The sequence below is a fragment of the Acomys russatus genome, chromosome 25 (assembly GCF_903995435.1).
Source record: "Acomys russatus chromosome 25, mAcoRus1.1, whole genome shotgun sequence".
In the NCBI taxonomy this organism is placed as follows: Eukaryota; Metazoa; Chordata; class Mammalia; order Rodentia; family Muridae; genus Acomys; species Acomys russatus.
The window spans coordinates 3,120,397-3,144,021 of record NC_067161.1 but is presented as its reverse complement, the minus strand read 5'-3'; the positions used below and the strand labels follow the sequence as shown (position 1 = coordinate 3,144,021).

Sequence of the window (23,625 nt, the reverse complement as noted above, 5' to 3'; positions counted from 1 at the left end):
TCTGCTCAGTTCCAACAGTATTCCAAAAAGAGAAAGCTGCAGAAAGCACCTGAGCAGCTGTCCATGTTGCTGGGCAAATGGGTGTACTCAGGCAGTTGTCACTTGGGGACTGGAAGGGCTGCGTGACACAATCACACTGGGGCAGTGACTATCATAGGCTCATGCATGTGCTGCCCCCCCCCTTCTAACCCACTCCCACTCCCCAGGTGAGGTGGCACAACGGGTTAGTGGCTTAGGATACAGGTTTTGGCAATGGACTTAAGGGTGTGGTCTTGGGTGAGTTTTTACCCTCTCCTTCAGCTTTCTTAGTTGTAACCTGGGGAAAAGAAAACCCCAATGAACTGGGCGGTGGTGGCGCATGCCTTTAATCCCAGCCCTTGGGATGCAGAGGCAGGCGGATCGCTGTGAGTTCGTCGGCCTGGGCTATAAAGCGAGTTCAGGACAGCCAAGGCTACACAGAGAGACCTTGTCTTCAAAAACCAAAAACAAAAAAAACAAAAAACAAAAAAAAAAAGGAAGAAAGAAAACCCCGATGAATTATAACACGGATAAAAAGAGACCATGAGAGACTATTTTTGCTAGTTCAGTAAATACACGTTCTACATAGGTAATACATGTTAACTACCATCATTCATCAAAGATATATTCTAATAGAAATAGAACAGAGTGAACAGCTAGGCTGTGTCAGAGTCAGAGGAGCACAGTGCTGTCAGGCCACTGAGACCTGTGTGTGTGAACACGTGTTCCGCTAGCTGAAATATACTGAGCACATTTAGCATTTGATTATTCGTTTTGCTTAAAAGTAACTAAGGACTTTCATCATCTGCTATGGCTCAACAAAGACCAAGGACATGTAACTTGTGCAGATCTGTTGTGGCCTGGCTGCCACTCACTCCTGATGAGTGGCATTATAATCAGGTGCAGTTAAGGCTGTGGAAGTCATAGCTCTCTAAATAATTGATTGACTTGCTTCCAGCTGGGACACAGATGTTAAAGAAGAGAAGTCTAAATTTACATGAGCGGTCCCTTTTAAGGAAGTGTTTTAGTCTCTGATCTCATGGGGCAGAACACGCAGAAATGACTGCCTCCATGTTCTGGAAGCTGGAAGGCTATGGTTGAGGGTGTGTCCTTGCAAGGGCCTCAGGCATGTCAGAGCATGACAGAGAGTGTGAAGGAAGAGGCAGCTGATCTGCTTTTATACATGTTTCATGTAAACCGTGGATGAGGGCAGAGCCCTGTGACCTACCTCATCAGTGCTTTTAAAAAATTACTCAAATTTTTATGCATCTGAATATTTTGTCGTGTATGTCTGTACAGCAAGTATATTGTTCCTGTGGAAGCCAGAAGAGGGCGTTGGCTCCCTAGAACTGGGGTTCCTGGAAGTTGTGAGCCTCCACATGGGTGCTGGGACCTGAACTTGGGTCCTTTGCAAGAGCAATTAAACTGTTAAGCCATCTGTGCAGCCCCTGGTCAGTTCCCCATAGCTATCTCTCAGCATTGCTGTGTCAGGGACTGAGTTTCACACACATGACTTTAGGGAGATAGGGTCAAGGTCATTGGGTCACTCTGGGAGCATTTTCTGTCTCTGCTTATTGTGTTATTACAATGTGACAAATCATCTCTCAACTTTGTCTCCTGAAACGGCAAATGTTCAGAATTTCCCATGATTTCTGTGAGCTAGGAGTCTGGGGATGGACAAGAGCCTTTCAGGAAGTAGAGGTTGAGTTGCTGGCCAGAGGTGGTGTGCTTGAAGCCTTGACTGGGACTAGGGGCCTGCTGTCCTGCATGTGCCTGTCTGGCTGCCACCAGAGGCCTTGGGTTCCTAACGAGAAGGCTTCTGTAGGCTGTTCACAGTGTGGCAGTTGCCTCAGGTGGAGGCCTTGAGGTTTCTGCCACCTTGGAGAGCATGCTGTGTTCTAAGGTTACACAAAGTAGCCCTGGCAGTATGGGGGGAATGGCGCTGGGAGCCAGGGTCAGTGGAGTCCACCTCAAAGCCTGCCTGTCACTGTGAACAGGCTTCAGCTTCACCTGGAGGCCACAGGGCCCTCTCTCCAGAGCTGCAGAGCCAACTGGAAAGCCACGTGTCCTGAGGTGTTGCTTCATGTGACTTGGGTGCCAGGGAATTTCCTAATCTGTTCTGCAAGTGGAGGCCTGGGAGAGCCAGCGGCGTGTTCTGAAGGCCAGGGGCCTGCTGCTCTGTCCAGGTTGACAGCTAGGAGCCCAAGGGCAGCAGAGGACCACGCAGCAGTCAGGCAGAGAGAACATCGGCCTTCCCCTGGTTCTTTTGCTTTGTTTGGAGGCCTCAATGGAAGGATGAAGCCTGGTAAGGGCTCAGTGGTTTGCCTGGTCCACTAATTTAGATGCTAACTTTCTAGGAAATCCCTTCTTGAACACCCTGAATAGAGATTTAATCAGATACTGGGGTATCCATGACCCAGCCAGTTAGATCCTCATGTTGTAGAAAATGGGGTTTTAACCATATAGTTGTTATTATGGCAGCTATTATTTAACCCACTTCCATATCAATAAATGATATAGACACCTGTTAGATTTTTAATATGCCTTAAACTCTGGGGCTGGGCAGAAACTATCCCCCTAAGCTATCTTTTACTTCCCAGCCCCATATCCCATGCCAGTTGCTATAATAATTCCTAGCTGGGCTACTTCTCACCCAGTATCCCATAAACCCTTGCACGTTTCTCAGCTAGGCTGCTTTCCTCAATCATTGGGCCTCAGGGCAGGCGCCTCCTGGCCATGTGCTATTTGTTCATGCTAACCCATGGCAGCTCTGCCTCCTCTTCTCCTCTCCTCTCCCTCTCTTGTCTCTCCCTGTGATCCTCCTGACCTCCAAGTCCTCGAACCCTAGCTCACTTCTTCCCTGCCCAGGCATAGATACTTATTCAGCCCATCAGGGACACTTTGGAGGCAGGGTCACACAGTATTATTTTGTTATACTTGAGGATTTGTGGGTAGGGCGGTAAGCAATTAAAGACAAAGCACCAGCCTATGCGGTAACACCCTTACACTGCACGGTCTTCACGGTCTTCCCTGTGCCTCTTCATCCTCCAGGCTCTCCATGCAAGGTTCACACAGCTGCTTTATCCCTTGGGCACCTTGATGGGGTCTAGGAAGGGTGTGTGGCCAGGCTGATGTGCGTTCCTGACTGGACACGAGGGAAGCTAACCTGCGAGTTGATGGATCTCTGTTCCATGTAAGGGAAGATTCTTACCCAGGGCAGCAACACACAATGGAGAGAGAGGGAAGCCAGTTTTCCCTGTCGATGGCACCCGAGCCGCTGAGCCCAGCCTTTCATCTGGTGCTCTTCGTTACTTTGTCCAGATTGCAGTTGGTTTCCTCCTGTTACGTTCTAAGGGTTCCTGTTTGGATGTTAGGGGCAGACTGAGTTGTGTTTTTTCTGGGCTTAAGTACATCTGTCCCCTTGACAGTTAACCTGCCAAGGTTGTGGGCAAGCATTCTGCAAGACAAACACTGAGGATTGTTTCTACAGCACTGTTTGGAGAGCTGCTTCCTGTCTCCTCTAGGGATCTGGTTCTGTCTTGTTGTATTTTCTCTCTCTCTGTGCATTTCTGTGGTCTGAGGAGGAAAGGAGGTTAGTAGTGCGCAGCCTTCCCCAAGCCTGCACCCAGCTCCAGTTCCTCCCCTTCCAGGAGCTTAATGGGGTGGCACATGGCATTGTTGAGTCCTGTCCTCCTCATGTTAAGGCAGTGCCCCCCACCCCCCCGCTGTGTCTGCCCCTCATCTGAGAAGCACTCAATGCAGGGGACTCTGCTCCTGAGTCTGTCACTTCGCTTATAGCGTCTCAGATTTGTTCTCAAGCTGGTGTTCTTTGGCAGACAAAACCTGCCAGACCTGTTGCTATAGCTGGAGATCTAAGAATGAGTCACTGTCTTGAGGTGCTGTTGTCTCACCTGGGTGCTCTGAGGAGCTCAGCAGCTCTCTCCATGACCTTCACCTTGTGAACTCTCTTGTGGTTCTCCCACAGGCTTTCCACACAGAGCATAGGTGGCATCTGCTAGCAGGGCCTCACTGTTTGTACTTAGGAGTAGACGGCCATGACCAATAGCCCCACCAGGTGCCTGCAGCCCCTGTGTGCCTGGAGGGTTCTTTTCTGATTGGCATTATTGGGAGGTGACATAATAGTTCTCTCAGGTGACTGTCATTGCTGCGACCAAGTATCCGATGAGCACCTTGAAGGAGGAAGGGTTTATGTGGCTCACAGTTTTACAGTCCATCACATGGGGAAGGCGTGGGGCCAGGAATCTGAGTGAGACTCCTTACATCTCAGCCACAGAAGTAGAGCTGAGCTCAGGTTCTTCTTCACCCCTTCCTGAGCTGGGCTCCACACCCCGGTGTTACACAGCCTCACACAGCCCGGCTGGGGTGTGACTATTCTATCCTGTCAGCCTGTGGGTTTGCATCTGGGTGTAATGGTGCTGTCTCTCGGCATCTGGCACAACTCTAGGCTCTACATGGCCCTGCGTATTGAACCTCCTTTCTTCTTGGTTGGTGCTTGGCTGTGGATAGATCTAGATTCTGGGGCTGACCTGAGTTTTGGGGTCCATTCTTTGTCCAGAGCGCCTTGGAGCCCTTGACACGCCATTATTTGGCCACCAGCTTCCTTGAGTGTTGCTTTTCCAGCCCCGCCGGGCCAGTGTCTATGCTCTTGTTTAGTGCTCTCGTTCGGTTGCTGGCCAGTGAGATCTTCACGATGGTGTTCGCTTGTGAGAGCGAGGGCCCCTTGGCACGGCTTAGAGGGCAGCAGCATGTACAGGAAGGACAGGCCAGGGACCTCGGGGTGTAGTGAGAATTCTGGAATTTTGTTTTCTTTTTAAAAAATCCACAGAAATATTATAAGATTATGCTTTCGTCTTAATCCCAGGTGTGAGGATACTGGGCTGCTTCGCAGCAGCTGACTGTGATTTGCCTCTGCTCTAGCACAGGCATGGTTTTGCCAGCTGCAGACAGTTTCTGAGATTGTATGAGGTTTGGAACGCTGGGAACTTTTCAGAGGATATTAATGCTAGGGCCCTGAGAGGCAGGGTGCGTGGTTATTGGTTATTCATAGGGGTTGGTTGTGGTTTGTTAGTAGTTTTGCTCAAAGAAGAAACAAGAAAAAAAGGCATTAGATTGTGCGATCTCTGTTTCTCTTGCTCTTCTCTGTTCTTCTTTCTCTCCTGTCTAGCTGTAGGGGCTGAAGCTGGTGGGATAAAGGTGGGAAAAGGAAGGCTCCATAAAGTGGAAAAGGTCGGCAACATTGAAGTCCCGCTCAGGAGAGTTTGGCTCTCAGGGAAAGCTCTAAAATCTCACTTCCTCTGAAGGCTCAAGCCCTGCCTTTTTCCACTGGTCACTGGAGAACTACAGACGCTGCTCTCTGGGTGCAGGACAGTGTGCTTCTTTAGCTTTCACATAGGACTGGTTGTGTTTTATCATGAGGCAAGTGTTCAGACTTGAGAAGGCCAAGTATAGGGGACACTGGCCTGAGTTCTGAGCCTGTCCTGGAATAGGCGTCTTGCCTTGGAAGTAAGGGCCCTTCACCGCCAGCTTTTCAGTTTGAACACTTACCCTGACAGGAAGATCCAGATCCTGGCATCTGGTTAAGGGTTCTGTGTTCTATCTGGACTAAGTGCAAAAGATTGCTGTTATTGATTAGCAATGTCTGCCGTGGAAATAGGAAGCGAAGGCAGGCATGCTCAAGACTTTGCTGCTGCTGAAGTAGCAGCAGCTGCTTGAGATAATGCCCTAAGGCCAAGGCGACAGTGTCAGAGCTAGGGAGTGGCACAAGCTGCTTAGCCGTGTGTTAAGTCCATGGGTTCAACACCAAACACTTACCTTCAAAGACAGAAACTAAGATGGAAGCATTTACTGAGTTTAAAAATGGGAGAAAATGTCTCATTCTTCTCTGCTCTCTTTCACTGACCAGTTCTGTTTTGTAAAAGGAGTGTGCTCTGGCCAAATGTGCTGGTGGGGTCCTGGAATCCCAGCACTCATAGTTGAGGCCACTGAGGCTACATCGTGTGGCCCTGTCCTAAGAAACACAACAAAGATGCTGAGGTCTGTTCTGCAAAGCAAAAGAAACCTTCGGTGGCTTCCAGGGGGCAGCAGAAGGCTTAGTTTTTACTATGCTGTATTTGCTGCTTGTGGCTCTGACCACATACCTGGCCATAGCAACCTAAGATTTTGACTCCTGCTTTCAGAGTTCAGTCCACTGTGGCCAGAGTTGTGTGGTGGGGCACAGCAGCTCACTGCCCGGTGAGCCAGGAGGCAGAGCCTGGAGAATGCTTGTGCTGGCCTCGGTGTCTCCTCTCCCTCTTCTTCTCTCTGGGCACCCAGCCCTTGGGATGGTGCCATCCTCAAGTGGACTCTCCAAGTCAGTTCTCTGGACACACGCTCACAGGAGTGACATCAGTCACCCTCCACCCTTTTGTTGGGGGGCAGAAACTGACGTCTTCCAGGCGCCAGCTCAGGCTCAACATGTCTTAATCCAGTCAAGGTAATCCCATCTCTTTCCCGCACGATTGCTTCAGGGAACTGGACCTCTTTCAGAAATTCTGCCATGGAGACATGACTGGGTCTTCAGAGCGTTGGAGGGAAACAGTCCCTTGCCTATTGGATGGCTGTCGCCTCTGGGTAACTTGCTGTGGGGGGTGTGATGGCCACAGCTGCCTTGGCCATCATGTTCTCATGGGGGAAAGACAGCCTCAGGGTGAGGGGTTTGCAGCAGCTGGGGACAGAGAGAGGTGGGTGCAAGAGCTAGGTCTCAGGATACACTGGGGGTGCTGGGTCAACTTACTCTTGAGGACCTCTCTGGACCTTCTTGTAACAAGGGTGGATGAGTCCCCATTGCTTTTGAAGTGAGTTGGAGTTGGGTTTTCTGTTTCTATTCACTTTAAGAACACTCAGTATGGAGGCTGGGCTCAGCAGCGTATCCTGACCTATCCTGGTAAGGTCTCTCCTGGTGTTCATGCTCAGGCACCAGCGGTGCGGAACACAGTTACTGCAGACAGTAATGGCATGCTGTCACGAAGTCCTCAAACTTAGGCCAAAGGCTCCCTGAGGGCAGAACAGTGCTCTTGTGCTCACCTAGTCTCTTGCTCTTGTGCTCGCCTGGTGCAAAGTAGGTGCTCAGTGAAATCGGTTAGCTGAGGGGGGGAAGTGGCTGTGGAGCTAGTGGTGGTGTCATTTGGCCCAAATGTCACTGAGGAGTGCCAGCTGGGCTCTTCTGTAGTCACAGTTCAGTCCTAGGGAGCTTTTAAGACTTGCTTGTTACTTGACCCAAGACTATCCTGGTCACCTTTTGGGAAGTAGGGCTTTCTGAAAATCCCTCAACTTTCCATTTCAGCTTTAGCTAGTGAGAGCCATTATGCACGGATGGCAGAAGCCCACCTAGAGTCCTCTAAAGAAGGGCAGTGGAGTGTCCAGGTAGCCGAAGACTTCCCGGCGTCGTGGAGATGCGTTTCTCTGCATCTCTCCCAGCCTTTTTCTTGCGGTTGGCTTCGTTGTCAGGTTTAATCTTCTGTCATGGTGACCCTGGCTACGCCCATCCATTTCACACAGCAGCTGGCATTACTCTTGCTCGCAGGCCTGGCTTACATGCTCCCCGCATCCAGGAGGTGGTGCCTTGCCCTTGCCTGACTGCAGGGGTGAGTGTGGCTGGAGGAGGCGGCAGTGGTGACTGTAGACCCCCCACTTGGTTCCTCTCCATTATGTTCAGGTTCTTTAGGTGCCAGAGGCTGAACGTGCTGTGGAACCTGACGGAGGACTCTGACAGGAGTCTGACACACTGTACTGCTTCTCTCTTGTTGGTGTCGGTAGCTTGTGTCTCACACACCTTGACCTCTAGTGACCTTGTCAGCCATCTGTTTGGCCATCTTTGGACTTCATGCTAGCTGACTTGCTGTTCCTTTTTTGCAAACGTACTTAGTGACACCTGAAGTCCATAGCTCATATAGCACGTATAACACGCGTGATTTAGGCAGCCAGTTTATATGAGAGAAATGAACGGGACGTGTTTAGAATAGGAAGCAGACTCAGTTCTACACTGGCCAGGATAGTGCTAGGAAGGAGCTGCACAGGCTTGCACTTAGGGAGGACCAGAGGGTGTTTATAGCAGACATGCAGTGAAGAGGCCGAGGGCAGCAGGCCCCAGAGGAGAATAGGGCCCTCAGCATCTGTGAGATGAGGTTCCAGGCTCAGTTTATACCCCAGTATTTTACAGACGGCATAGGAGGCTGACCCAGTACTGTAGACTGCCTCAGCCTCCCAAGAGGCATGGCATCTTCAGCCTACTCTACATGTTGGCTCCACTGTGATGACAGGCATGCCTGTAAGCCACACCTGCAGGGGCAGCACTGTCCGCAGGAGGACCTCTGCCGAAGCCCTTTCCCTTACTCATTTTCCTCAAGACCATCTGCAAAAACATTGCAGGATGTAAGCTTATGTGCCCTCTTGCCCTGGCACCCCACCTGATCTGAGCTACAGTGTGTCTGTTACCCTGGCTCTGTCGTCACACACTCTTCCCTCTGCCGCCTCCACTCAGGCTATTGGCTGCTTTACTTGTTTAGCTTGATGAGCTGAGAGTCCTGCCTTTCTCCATCTTTGCTCCATGTTTAGTAGCAGCAGCAGCAGCAGCAGCAGCAGCAGCAGCAGCAGCAGCAGCAGCAGCCAGGTCTTTAAGGACTTGCAGCTGAGAGCAGGGAAAGCCGCTTACAAGTTGGGGCTTGTGCTGGGTCAAGTATCAGGATGGGGGCAAGATGCCTTAGGGGAAACTGTTCTCCTGCAGCTTGGTGCTACCAGAGCTCTTCAAGAATGGCTAGTTAGCCTTGTTCATTTGTTTACTCTTCACAGATCCGCTGCTATGTGTTAAGCTTTATCAATTAGAAATAACCAGAACACTGTTGGATTCTAACCTAGGTGCATGACTTGAACAGGGGTGGGGCGGGACGGGCAGGCTGTATAAACAGACTTTAATGTTTTGGCTGAGTGTTTCTGTGTTCTAGTGCACTTAGCCATGCCTAGGTGGAAGTGTGGCATGGTGTAGGGCAGGTGTGGGTGTGAGCTTAGTTTTGTTTCATTTCAATTTAGTCTTTGGTTTTGGTTTTGGTTTTTTATTTTTAGACAGAATCTTGGTAGATAGCCCAGGCCGTTCTTTAACTCAGTGTTTCGTCTAGACTGGTCCTACACTCAGAATCCCGTTGCTTCAGACTCCCAAGTACCAGGATTCCAAGTCATTGTAATTGTCAGCTCAAGCTGAGATGGGAGTGTAGAGTGAGGGACCTCAGGCACCCATTTAAGGTAACACTTACTCACACAGGAATGTCTGGCCCCTGTGGATGCGGGATCTGAGGTGGCCACTTTGTGCCTAAAGCTTCCCCTCTGGAAAGCCCAGGTAAAACGGCCTCATCCTTGTAGATCTTATGCAAGAGCTAGTGCTGAGACATGCCAGCCAGAGGCCCCTGCAGATGTCCTTAGCCAGAGCTGGCACCATGAAAGTAATTATCCCTCCACCTCAAGGCTACAGTCGATCTCTGGAGCTCACCTAGCTTGATGTTGCTGAGCTATAGCTAATGTTCTAATAAAGAATTGTCTGGGTTGAGGAGCTAAGCATGCGGCCCTGCCCCGGCTGCACAGGTCCAGGCAGCCTTCCAGACTAATTAAGCTACACTCTGGAGCTGAGACCCAGACTGCGCAAGGGATTGCAGCCTGTAGCTGAACCTGACAGTTGGGACCCAGGTCTTAGCGTGCTGCCAGGACCTGGGCATGGAGAAGTGTCTCATTCTGCTGCTGCGTGTTGAGCTGATAATGGGCACTTCTGAGGTTCTCTAGGGGGTGCTGAGGCTGGCGACCTCCGGGGACATTCACTGGCCCCCATTCCAGGACACAATGGAGAGTCGGTTGGTTATTGTTAGTTTCTTTTGGGAGTGTTGGTATTTTTATTTTTGCATAAGATTTTATTTTCAGGTAAGCTATAAACGACTTGAGGGATGCCTTTTTTGTTTGCTGACCTGTATGTGAACTTGAGCTATGCCGGCTCACGCTCTGCTCACTCAGCACTGAATCGCATGCTCTTCGGTGGTGGAGTTCTTTTTAAGGGAGGTTCTTACTATAAGGCCTAGTCTGCTCTTCGACGCTAATCCTCCTGCCTCAGCTTCCCCAGTGCTAGGATTACAGGTGTGTGCACTATGCTTGGCTAGAGCAGAGTTCTGCTGCCTCTGGCCAGGTGACATTTCTTGAGAAAGATCTTATTTCTGTGCTTTAAAAAAAAATTACCTTTTAACTGTAAAAACCACGGAACAACCCCAACGGGAGGAGGCACAAACCCCGTGGCCCCAACACGACCATACTCTTCATTCTTACTCAATTAAGTCCATTTTTTAAAACTTAGTTTTATCACCATTAGCTTTCTGTTGCAATTTGCGTCATGTATTTTATATATTTTCTGTTTCTATGCAGATTTCAGATCATGTTTAAGTATCCCCCTCCCCAAGCCCTAGCTTATAAACCATATATGATCGATAGTCCTTACAGAAGATTTCTAAAGACAGGCACTTGGATACAGTCTCTACTAGTGCTTTTACTTTTAGCAAGATGGCTCAGTGGGTAAAGGAGCTTGCTCTTGAGGCTGGTGCCCTGAACTTAATCCCTGGGTCTCACATGGAGGAAGGACAGAGCAAACTCCCACATGTTGTCCTCTGACCTCAACAGTGCACCATGGCACACGTGTGCTCACACACGTACACACAAATATAAGTTAGAAAGTTGTTGTTTACGAGGCATTTTATGTCAGTTGATTTTAGGTACATGCTCATTTTACAGAGTCTGATTCAGTAGTAGACAGACGCTTTGAAGGAAGTCAGCCTTGCTTCTCAGTCAGCATCAGCACCAGTCACTGTGTACAGTGCTGTGGCCACATGGGGGCGCTGTGCTTGGACACACCCTTGTTTGTCATGCTGTTACTCTACTCCCTCCTAAGCTCTTACAATATACCACAAACATTCTGTTTTTTCATAAAGCCATTCCTTTATTAATTGTTTTCCAAAAATATTTTTTTAGCTTGATTCCTAGAGTAGAATTCCAGTGATAGTAGGTCTGAGCATGTATAAAGTTTGTGATTTGTGCTATGATCTAGGTAGATTTTTTTTCCTTTAAGGGGTCAGATATAGGAAACGGGGTCCCCAGCATGGTAGTGATGGGAGATGATGTGGAACCTTGGAGGGGCTTGCTGGGAGGTCTCTGCCTTAGTGAGGGGCTGCCCCTGAAGAGGGTTAAGGTAGCTTTGTGGAGACTCCCTCCTGCCTCCATCTCTCCTGACACAAGTATCAGGAAGCTACCCCTGAACTGCTGACTTGCATGCTTTAAGATATTATTTCCTCGCCAGGCAATGCACATCTGTAATTGTAGCAAATTCTAGGCCAGCCTGAGCTATAGAGTAGGTTTAAACCACCCTGGCTTATGTGGCAAGAGCCTCTCTCAAAACAAACAAACAAATACCCCCAAACAAAAGCCAAAACAGAACCCAAATGGGATGGAATAGCTGAATGATTGAAAGCATTTGCTGTTCTTGCAGAAGACTGGGGTTCTGTTCCCAACACACACACTGGGCTGCTCATAACCACTTCTTACTCCAGCTCCAGGGATCTAATGCCCTCTTTCCAGCCTTTGAGGGCATCCCCACGCGCGCGTACACACAGACACACACACAGACACACACACAGACACACACACAGACACACACACACACACACACACACACACACACACACACACACACACTACAGTCCCAGCACTCAGGGAGGCAGAGACAGGAGGGTTGATGTGAGTTTGAGGCCAGCTTGATCTACAAAGCGAGTCCAGGACAGCCAGGCTACACAGAGAAAAACCCTGTCTAGAAAGAAAAAAAAATCATTTTTAAAAGAAAAAGAAAAAAGAAAAGAAAAGAAAACCCCAAACCCTAAAAGCTACTAAACACAAGGGCTGCAGAGGTAGTGATTGTGACACCATTTAACACGAGGCCATCACCAGATGCCAGTCATTTAGTCAATGGGGCTGTTCCTTAACCTTGGCCCTCCGAAACTGTGAGGTAAATAGACATTTTTGTTTTATAAAATAAGGTCACTTTAGTGTTGCATTGCAGTAATGCAAAGTAAGTTAATACAATCCGTTTGCAATAAAGAGGTCTTCTCTGTACTCAGCAGCATGTGAACGAACAATTGCCATTTCTAAAGCTGTGTGGCATGTCACAGGGTTTGTAGTACGTTTCAGCCATGTGAGTGCTGAGTCCCACGTTTGTGAGAGATCCTTGTGTTGTACCTCTCTGTGCCTCTGTTTCTTCCCTGCGTGTAGTCTCAGGAGCGAAGGCTGTAGTGGAATAACATGCCTTTCTTAGCTCCAGGAGAGGTAGGAGGACCCACTCACTAAGGCCTGTGGTGGTACTGCCTGGTTCGCCTCTGCTTGGCTCCTGCTCTTGTGTCTTAGAAGGTGGAGGTGGGTGAGGTTTCCTCTGAGAGAGGAGGGTGGAGAGAGGAGCAGTGAGGCCCTTGTGTGGGGGCTTTCCAGACATTTCCCCATGTGGAAATGATGGACAAGGCATGGGGTGAGAGGGACAGCGAGGGGCAGGAGTGCCTTAGGCATTGCTCACACAGTCCTGGGCAGTGGAGGAAGCCATGGGATGTTTGCTTGCTTGTTTGCTGCTTCTAAAAGTTTTTCTTAGGCTCAGGCGTTGTTGAGAAACTGGAATTCTGGGGACCAAGCAGCAAGTTGTATTTGTGTGTGTGTGTCTGCTTTTGGAAGCATGTGCTCACGTTACATGGGTACACGGCAGAGCTGTTAGTGCAGGTGTTCCCCACGAAAGCTGTCCCACAGTCTAGGCAGTTCATTAGGATGGGAGAAGTCTGCAGCTGTTCCAGCAGCGGTGGGAGAGCTATATCTGAAATGTGTCTTCCCCACACCAAAGCACAGAAGCAGGAGGAGATAAAATCACTGAAACCAAGAGATATGAGCCTGCCTTCATTAACAGGTTATGCTAATTATGTACCGGGGAGGAAAACTTGGTCACTGTTCATTAGCACTGCTCCACCGGCTGCCTTTCCTAATGGGAGGCAGGGAAGGCCTAGAGGACAGAGCTAAAATTACAGAGCAGCCTAGAGAGATAACAGAGCCCTGAAAAGGTGGCCTGAGCGGGAGAGATGCTGCTGCTACGGCAACCGCGAGAAGGAAGAGCTGGAGCTCCTGGCTGCTGACCACTTGGCCCTTCCTCTGCGTCGAGGGAAGGCTGCATATGCAACCTGCTTATTCACAGAAAACAGTTCCTCAAATCTTTCCAGTGCAGTTCAGCTCACAGGGTGGCAATTTCCATGTCACCGACATGGGTCTTAAATATAGTCAGCATGTGAGTGCCCTGCAGGCAGTGACAGTGGCAGTATGACATCACTGCCAAGCCGCTTCTTGTTATTTTGGAGCCAAAGAGTGAGCAACAGGAAGCTTGGCAGAGGGGAGATATTTTTGGCCACAGCAGCCATGTGGTTTAAAGCAAGACAACTGTCAGGTCTAGTGGTTCTGGGTTTGTGCAGACTCTGTGTGCTGTGAAGTTCGCTTTCACCGGTTTGCGTAAGTGCAGCCGAGGCACTGACACACTAGACTTGGCTCTACCACTAACGCCCTCAAGGAGTGTTTTATTTGACGCAGAAGAACCCATCTTTGGATGCTTCTTCCTGGGAAGCTGCAAACTGAACCTCACTGAATGCCTAGCTCCAAGGCTGTAATTGACTTGGGGTGTGGGGTGTCACAGAAGGTGACTTGCTGGGCTGTAAAAGCCCCCAGTGAATTTGGGGATGGCAAAGGGGTGTTAAATCATCCACGAGTCTTTACCACTACCTTAGTTCAAGAGTGGCTTCAGGGTGCAAGGAGAACATTCCAGACAGATAGGACAGTCTGTGACAAGGAGAGAGACACAAAAGAAGAGGCCACCAGCAAGTAGCTTCTATGACTGTGGCACACAATGCTAGGGCTCAGGGTGGATCTGGGAAGTTAGGAAGGGACAGTTCCAGAGGTCTTCGTGAGGAACTGAGTGTGTGTTAGTCAGCTGTGACAGACGCTGGAGAAAGTAAAGAAGGAGGTCTGTCTTGGCTCCTGGTTTCAGAAGTTTGTCCATGGTGATGCTCCGTTGCTTTGGGGTCTGTGGTGAGGCAGCGCCATCCTTGGGGTGTTAGAAAGCAGAGAGATCACAGAAGGTGGATACAAGTCATCAGGCTCCAGTTGAGTCAGAAAGCCACAGACATTACACCAGGAGCCAAGCCTTCCGCACACGAGCTCCATGGGTACTTTCCTATCTAAGCCATGTGAGATCTGGGTCTGTAGGACTAGCAAAGGCCTTCAAGGAGGTACAGCAGTGCTCCCATCTGACCGGAGAGCAGGTCTTCCTCTACACATTTCTTGTCCCGAATGGAAGGAAGCTAGGCTAAGGGAAGGGTGAGCGATTCTGACAGGAGGATCCTGTCTTTAGGCAGGATTGAAGCATCCCAGAGGGTAGGGGTAGAACGAACAGTCTTACTCCTGGCTCTAGTCATGTGGTTCATGCACTAGGCTCTGTCTCTCCAGAAGATTTGTTGCCTGTGTTAAACGTGGATAATTAAGATGTAGGTGAATTTGCACAGGGCTGGAGATAAGAGGCCAGACTTATCCAGGTCCTCACTGGTGCCCCAGCGTGTACCCGTAGGGGCCTTGCCTCTTTGCTATTTAGGGCTGTGAAGCATTGGGTCTTAGAAACACAGGCCCTGTGACACGATGTTATGGCCCAAATGGTGGCTGATGAGTGAATTTTTGCTTGGTGAGCACATCTCCAGATAGCCTGCCATAGTCATGTACTTTGTAATAGCTGTGATGGTCACAGTGCCTAGGGGCCCTAGGAGTGAGGAAGTGGCTGTTTCTGGGTCACTGGCTGGGTCATAGCCTGTGATTTGGGTTAATTTGTGTAGATTGAGGTTAGTTTGTCTTGATCCTTTATCTGAAGGGGGAATTACCCTGCCACATAAGAGAGAATGTTTAGCTGACGGGAAGGTGGGGATGAAGATGCAGCCTGGGCCTGCGATCTTGGCTTTCAGAGGAGTGTCACCTAGGCCATGATGACTTTTCTTTCAGTTACTTGACTACTATCTTATTTTAAATTTAATTGGAGAATGCTGGGTATTGAAACCAGGGCCTGTACATGCCAGGCAAGTTCTCTTCCATGGAGGTACATTTCCCTAACCCCCAACACTTAATATTTCTTCTTGCTGCTTGGCTTTTTCTTTTCTTTTCTTTTTTCTTTTTTCTCTTTTTCTTTTCTGTCTGTCTTTCTTTCTTTCTTTCTTTCTTTTCTGTCTGTCTTTCTTTCTTTCTTTCTTTCTTTCTTTCTGTCTTTCTTTCTTTTTTTGACACAGGGTTTCTCTGTGTAGCCTTACCTGTCCAGGCTGGCCTCCAACTCACTGGGATTACAGCCACCACATCAGGCTGCTGCTTAACTTTTTGTTCACAGTGTCTCAAGCACCTGTGGACGCACTAGTTACTAACACGCTGTGGCCCTGCCAGCCACAACAGCTTTGAAATTTAGATGTAATTGAAGCAAACTCTTAGATGCATGATAGACAGTCAGGTGAGAGATTCTTCAAATTTTTTGATTCTTCCTTTTCCTGATCTCACATGTGCACTTTGACCAAGAGCTTGTTACACACCAGGAAGATGGGGCTTGTAGGTATAGTCATGTGAAGGTTTTCCTCTGCCTATTTGGAGGAGAAAATGGGTCCCTTTGACTCACTACTGTTTCCTAGCTGTGCAGCCTTGTGTTCGTGGCTTTCTTCTCTGAACTTCAGGGCCAGTCAGGCTTCTCCCAGTTCCTCCCCACAGCATGTTCTCCATACAGAAGTCTGACTGTGTCGGCCACAACTGTTTTGGTAGCTGCAGTAGGTTGAGGTGAGTGTCGCTCATACATATTATAGCTTCAATGATTTAGAACACACAAGATTTACTTCAGACTTTGTTTATTTTTTAAAATTATGTGAGTATACACATGAATGCGCATGTGTTTTTATATTAATTTTTGTGTCTTCTGTGCTCCAGGACTCTTCTATTGCATGTATGCTGGCTCAGTTAGCTGCAGTGGCGGTGAGCGAGGGCTGCAGGCTGTGTTATGAACAAAGTTCTGCCCCAGTGACTGAGTGTGAGTCTGTCCACTGATTGTGCCGCACAGTCCCCTGGCACCTGCTCTTCATGGCCACCAGCATGCCTTGGGTGCTCTCTGGTTCTGTCTGTTACTGTGGCTTTTTTATTTTTTCCTCCTGGCTCTGCTGGGGCTGCTTTCAGTGAAGGACAGTGAGACTTCGGAAGAGGCTGCTCCCTTCACTTTAGGGGCACAGTGGGCTCTTGTCTCCTAGTGCACAGACCTGCACCTCCTTTGTAGCTCCCCTTGGGTTCCCGTGGTCTCCTTCCTCTGGTGGCACAGTCAGTCCCAAGGCTCCCTCAGGTGGGTTGCCCTTCCCTCTCAGTCTTTGCAATGAACTTTTAAGTGTAGCTTAAAAATTTTTTTGTTAAAAAAATGTGGTTTCATGTAGCCAGGCAGTGTGACAGGAAGACAAATGGTTGGTCTCTGAATTGGAGACGAACAGAAGGCAATTTGTCTGGTGTGTTGCAGCCCTGTCCTCCTGCCCACCTCAGCTTTGAGCGATGGCAGCGGCTTCCTCCTGCTGGAAGCTTGAGCTGCTGGGAGAGGTCTTATTAGAGAACATTCTAGTAAAGTGTCACCAACAATTAGATGTAAAAGTCTCTTTATTTTTGCAGATTTTGACATAAATAATTGGAGGTCCCTCCCTTTCTGCTTCCCCTGTAACAATTCAAAAAGTGCCAGAATTGAGCTTTTTCTTTTTCTTTTTGGAGAAAATTTGGCAGCAGACTTACCGTATAATTGCCCACAAAGGGAGGGAAAACCTTCCACATGTACTTTTGAGGATGAAAAGAGATTTTCCAGGTCTGGGTGGCTTTGTTAGCATTAGCTCACCCACCCTTCTGAAACAGGAGCTGGCTTCCCAGTCCCCACTGAGTCCCCAAGCAGAGCAGAGTCGGATCCTGATGTGTACCAGCAGCGGGGAGCAAGGCTGTGGAGACCCTTCAGGTTCTAACTATGGCAGCAACACTTGCTGTGCTTTACAGCTAACTTCATGTCCTATGTGTCTGGTTAAAGAAATATCTGGGCTAGTTCCTGGTCTCCATTTCTTTATCACCAGGGCGTGAACCTAGTGCCTGCCATAAGCATAGGGGATGGATGTATGTGGCTTGCGTGAGGCTTGCCTGCCTCCTCCCCACTCCTTACCTCACACTCATCCATATGGGGTCTTTGGGCTGCACACCATGCTCTGCAGTCTTCCTAACCCTAATCCTATTGCTGTCCACTCTCAGTACGCTTTCTCTGCTCTGGGTGATCCTGGCTTGTTGCCTTGTGCTAATCAGAAGGGGGAACTGCATCTCAGGAGGGAATGTATTTGGTTCAACGATTTGTAACAGTGTAATTTCATGGCTATCTGTGCATGGAAATACAGCTCCGTCTGCACTAGGGGAACAGCTCCAGTGAAGAGCCAGAGAATGTGTCCTGAGAGACAGGGACGAGGTGAGCCCAGGACATGATTGGCAGGTGGAGGAGAAGGCCGCCTCCGTGACGGACAAGCCCCCTTCTCATGGCACTGAGATTATCATTAGAAAAGCCACAGACATGGATGGGGGAGATAGGACAGTGGGAGAGTGCTTGCTGTGTGAGCACAAGGAGCCGAGTGTGATCCCCAAACCCACAGAGAAACCTGGGTGCAGTAGCACATCTGTAGTGGAGCTGAGACGCAGAGACAGGAGGGGCCCTGGGACCAGCTAGCAAGTGGGTGTACTGACACACTCTGGGCTCCGTGCCTCAAAAAATAAGAAAATTAAAAAAGAAAAGATGAAAAATAGAAAAGAAAAAGAAAGTTGATGAAACGGTTTAGTGGGTAAAACTGCTTGCTGCATAAGCTGGGTCACCAGAAGCATCTCCAAAAGCCACAGCTGAGGGGACCAACTCTGGGAGACTGTCCTCTGACTGTCATGGTGCCCCATGGGCCGTGTGCCCCTGGGGCCTCATCCTCGCCATTTTCCAGCAACCCAGGCTGAATATGGTAGTGCCTGTTGTGCTGCTCTGTCTGGCTGTGCTAAAAGTGAGTTCTCAGGTGCTCTGGAGTAGCCTCCTCCAGTGGATTGAGTGAGCACCTGCCTTAGAATGCTTGTCCTTTGCCAGAGATGTGGCTACCCAGTTGTACTGCTGGAGCATTTTCATGTCCCTTGTTAGCCCTGCAGACTCCTCTCAAATATAGACAGCATGCCTAGCTGTGTACTTGCTGTGGAAGTGAGGTAGAACAGCATTGAGGGAATGCAGTGTGTACTGGAGTCACCTGCTGCATGAACTTGGGTGTCATTACCAAGCTGGGGACAAGAGGAGAAGATGGAATGGGTTCTGAGCTGATTTCTGACCCTCGCGCACCCTGTGCATAGTGTCATGTAGACTTGATTCTGACTTGGAAGGGGCATGTCCTTTGCCTGTGGACTCAAGTTGCTCCTCCTCTGGGAGTGCTGGAGAATGTGATTTGCAGCACACATCCTACCCGGGCCAGCTCTTGAGTGAGCAGCTGTAAGTGTTGGTCAGGTGCTGCTTGCTAGCTTAGTAATTAGTTTGAGTGAAGGTTCCAAGTGACCCCTGCAGGGGACACCAGTCTAACTGAGGGCTTCCTTGGCTCCCAGCAATGGCTGGCATCTACACAGGTGTGTGAGACTCCTAGCCAAGTTAATCCCTCAGCTTAATCCCCCATTCCAGGCCCAGGCAGCCCATGAGTCCTTCCAGGAGTTGGCTGAGTTCCGCGCCATCCTTTCAGCGACAGTGGCTCAGTGCACTGTGTTTTTGGCCACTTCTCTGAGCAGAGGCACGAACCAATTCCTGCCCACCAGAGTGCTGAGTGCTGAGCAGCACCGGGGGCTTTGGCAAGCCCTTGCCACTTCGTTCTCAAGGCTTTGGCATCAGATGTCTTGGATTGAGCATCTCTCTTGAAGAGATAATGCTGAAGATGGTACTGAACGAGTTGATACTTTATTTTTTTAAGTTTTGGGGTGTGGGCCTGTGCTTGATGATGCCCAGAGGAAGACTTCAGGTGTCTTCTTCTATCACCTTATTCCTCTAAGTTAGGGTCCCTGGGTCAGCTAGGCTGCCTGGCCAGCGAGCTCTTGGGGTCTTCTGGGGCCCACTGCCCCATCTCTCAGTGGCTCCTACCTCCCCCCCACCACCAATGTCCACATTTTACTAAATGCATGGCTGCCTGTGCCATGCTAGGCCCAGTGCCCACTGCTGCCCTCAGCCCTGCAGGCCTGGGGCTTTCCACACTGCCAGGCCCACTGTGCTTGCTCTTCTCATTCCTCTCTCAGCAGTCCCCTGGGTGCCATCGGCTTTCTGCTGGACTGTGACTGAATGCCAGCCTCCTCCAACTGCACGCTTTTCATGTAATCGCCTCCCTCCTGAATGCTGTCCCCCAGATCCTGGCACAGCTGGCTCCTTTCCAGGGTGCCCAGATGTCATTGCCTCTGAAGTGTCTCTTTAGTCCACTCTTCCATTTCACCCTGACACCATGCCTTGCTTTCTTGACAGCCTTTTGACTGTCTGAAATGTTCCTATCCTTGGCTTGGCTCTCTGGACTTGTCCAGGGCATTGTGACTCTCCTGAGATACCAGAGGTTGGCATGCACTTTCTGTGAAAGGCTAGAGAGTAACTACTGGTGTATAGAGCATTCGGTCTCTGTCATGGCCACTGAAGCTGTCTGAGTGAGAAGGCAGCTAAGTGAATAAGCTTGTCTGTGCATTACTAAAGCTTGGTATATGGAGAGGGGCAGGGGAGAGGCTTATAATAGGTAAATTAATACATGGATAAAGTCAGTGAAAACAAAAGACAGGGGGCCGGAGTTGGCCCATAGGCTGTCTACTACCTGGACTAGCCCAAAAGCTCCCTAGCACTTGGCCTCAATTGTTTTGTTGGCTTTAGGTTGAGTCCTTTGAACAGTGCCTGGTGGTACATGGTAGGATCTCTGAGTGCAAACACTGTTGATGCCTGCTTGTGCTAGTCTCTGAGCTGGGCAGTGGCAACAATAGTGAAAAAAGACAGTCCTGGCCCTGCGGGTCCTGGAGGGTGGAGGAGCGTGCTTGTCATGTGTTGGTTCTAATGGTAGATGGAGAGTCCAGGGCTGGTGCCAGCTTATTGGGGGAGGCCCTTGAGTTTCCTTTAAAAAGTGGTGAGGGTTCACCAGTTGGAAAGGTGGTGTAGGGAGACTGCCTTATTTATTTCTTTATTTTCGTCTGTGAGGTCAGGGTTGGTCATCTGGTGTCTTCCTCTGTTGCCCTCTGAGTCACTGTCACGAAACAGGCTCTCTCAGTGGACACAAAGCGCAGTGTTTTGGCTAGCTCGCCAGTGAGTTCCCAGGACCACCCTTGTTCATCTTCTTGAAGTTGCTGGGATCCAGACTCAGGTCTTCCGGCTAGGAGGAGACTTTGCTAGGAGTGTGGAAGGGTGGCTTGTTGATTGACAGGAGGGGGCTTGACAGAGAAGAAGCCAGTTCCTTGAGTCCTTCATTCTGTGCCCAGATTGTCCTGTCCAAGTGGAATGCCGCTGAGGATGCCGAGCTGGGACCCACACAGTTAGAGGAGCACTTCTGGGTGTGGTGTGGATTCGACACTGTGGTGGCAGGAGAACGGACACCAGAAGAATTAGGAGCCAGTTCTCCCAAGATGTGGGAAAGGGACACTGTTCCAGACCCTAGGTGGGCTGTACATAAAGACTCTGAAGCAGGGAGCAATGTGGGTGTAAAAGAGGGTAGTGGGGCTGAGGGCGGGCTGTGGAGGGAGAGCTAAGGAACGGAACTGCTGAGGCCTCGGCTGAGGACAGGGCTTGGCGCTTAAGAGCACTTGGCTGCTCTTTCAGAGGATCCAGGTTTGATTTCCAGCACCCACATGTTCATAACTGTCTGTAACTCCAGTTGCAGGGTACCTGATGCCTCTTCTAACCTCTGGGTACTACACACATGGCGCACAGACATACACACAGACAGAACACCCGGACACATAAATAAATAATTAAACAAACAAATAAATAAAAGGGAAAAAGGCTGCAGGAACAGTAGAAAGCAAACCCATACAGGAGTGGATTGGTACACAGCAGGACTTAGAGGGCATGCTTAAATGGGTAGGGCTTGAGTGATTTTCTCAGTTGGTTATTTTCTTGCATGCATGTATTGGTGTGCCTGCGTGCCCCCATGTGTGGACATATGTATGTGTACACATGCACGTGTGTGAGGCCTAGAGTTGATAATGGGTATCATCCTTGATTTTTCTTCACTTATTTAATATGGCACAGACTCTTGCTGAGTGTTGCTCACTGACTGTGACAGTGTAGGAAGAAGCCACTCTGCCTCCTCAGTGCTAGACATAGTCAGCCACGCCACTTGGATTTCTCATTTATGTGGGTCCCAGGGAATGTGAACTCCATCCTCATGCTTGGTGACAATCACATTATTGCCAAATCCTCTCCCCAGCCCAGTGGCAGTTTAACTCTGATGTTTCCCTCTGGCCTGGTGCAGTTAGCACTGTGAGTCCACTCACTGCAGTTTACAAGTGTGGTCTTTTTGACTGAAGTGAGCTGGCATCCGGGAGCTGCAGAGCAGCCTGAGCCGTGTCTGTTTGAGCTGACTTGTTTGAGCCACAGGATTCACCCAGAACTTCTTTATCCATGACTTTCAACTCTCCCCACCACTGTTCCTGAGTTTTCACTGCCATGGCATGAGTGAATCAAGAACTTGCCATGTTCAGTGTTTTGCAGTACAAGTCAGGAGCATGTACCAGAACTCACTTTTTCTTTCTCTTCCTTCCTTCCTTCCTTCCTTCCTTCCTTCCTTCCTTCCTTCCTTCCTTCTTTTTGGTTTTTTGAGACAGGGATTCTCTGTGTAGCTGTGGCTGTCCTGGTATTCACTATGGAGACCAGGCTGGCCTTGAACTCACAGCAATCCACCTGCCTCTGCCTTGCAGAGTGCTGGGATTACAGGCATGTGCCATGGTGCCTGGCTTATGTACTGGAACGTTGAGAAGCATGTGACCTTCTCAGAATGAGTGAGTGTTAGCAGACACTTCACATTCTGCCCTTTCAGTCAGTCACTCTGAAGTGCAGACTGGCTGGAGTGACATCCCATCTGCAAACACCTTTTTCCTTACCACAGTGTGCTTTTTGGTGACTAAGTGTCACATAAAGGGCCTGTCAGCTTGCTCAGTGATTCAATGGTGTGAAAAGATAACTTGCTATCATTTTGTCTCAGGTCAACTCACTTACGCGTAAGTACAAAGGAAAAGTGATGCGTACATGCGGAGGAGCGGAGCCTTCAGCTGCTGGGTGCTTGCTCACTACAGCATTAGATGCTTAGTGGTAGGATAAGCTTTTATTCTCTTTCAGAGGGCCTGTATGTTGTCCAAGGCCAGGGACTGTTGGCATCAGAAAACAGAATAAAAACTGACTGATGTGGAAAGGGCGTGAGTGGACTCACACAACACAGGGGCACTTTTGGTTCACGCACGATCACTCTCTTCTCTCTGTGTGGGTCTTCACCAGGCAGACGTGGCATGGCCATGGTGGCTCGACTGTCCTTGTTCTCAGGTTTATAGCTGTGGGCACGACAGAGCTTGTCAGCTTGCAGCCAGAAGGCTTTGGCCAAGAGCTTGGGATCTGGAAACGTGGCTCAGTTGGTGGTGTGCTTCTCTAGCATGTACAGAGCTCTGGGCTCAGTCCCCAGCTCCTCGTAAACCAAGCATGGTGTGATCCTAGTACTTGACAGGTAGAGGCAGGGGGATCAGGAGTTTGAGGTCAGTTTGGGCTATGTAGTGAGGTTCTAAGCTAGCCTGGGAGACTCTCCAAACAGCAAAAACAAACAAATACCCATGCCTGTGTGGCACACGTACAGATTTTTTTCTGGTCATTCTCTAAGTAACAGGGTACAGGTACTTGTGTAGCACCTCCGTCCTGCCAGGCTTTATAAGTCAACCGCTGATGATACGCAGGAGGGTGCATGCACATGCACATACTATGCCATTTTACAGAATAGACTTAAGCATCCATATACTTTGGTATATTAGGAGCAGCCCCGCTACACCCCAAGATCTAGAGTAACAGTATTGTTAGTAGTGGTAAGAGGAGCAGTAGAGAGATGAGGCTTGGTTGAGAGTGTGGCTGGGGTAGGCCTTACCTCATTGCTAGAACAATGCCTCTGGAGCATCACATGTGGGACAGGCACTGGGAAAGTGCTGGGGCTGCAGGGACCAGCAGGCAGGGCCGTGCTGTCAAAGAGTAACCAGAGGGAACGAGGGGCTCCTGTAGGGTGCAGAGTGGCCTATGTGTGGAAGGATGCTAGCCAAAGATGATCTTGGCGCACAGTGGAAGAAACATCTGCTAGCATGTGCTGGGCAGGGCTTCCTTGCTGGTGTGCAAAAGAGCCAAGTAGGGGAAGAGGGGAGGGAGTGGGAGCTGGCAAGACCCGGGGCTGGGGC

At 49.6% G+C, this 23,625-nt stretch overlaps 1 protein-coding gene across 3 annotated transcripts in view; it reads left to right on the top strand.

Moving 5' to 3' along the window:
• Positions 1–23,625, top strand: part of Snx29 (sorting nexin 29) — a 386,740-nt gene that overhangs the window by 110,100 nt on the left and 253,015 nt on the right. The gene's annotated exons all lie outside the window — the stretch shown is intronic.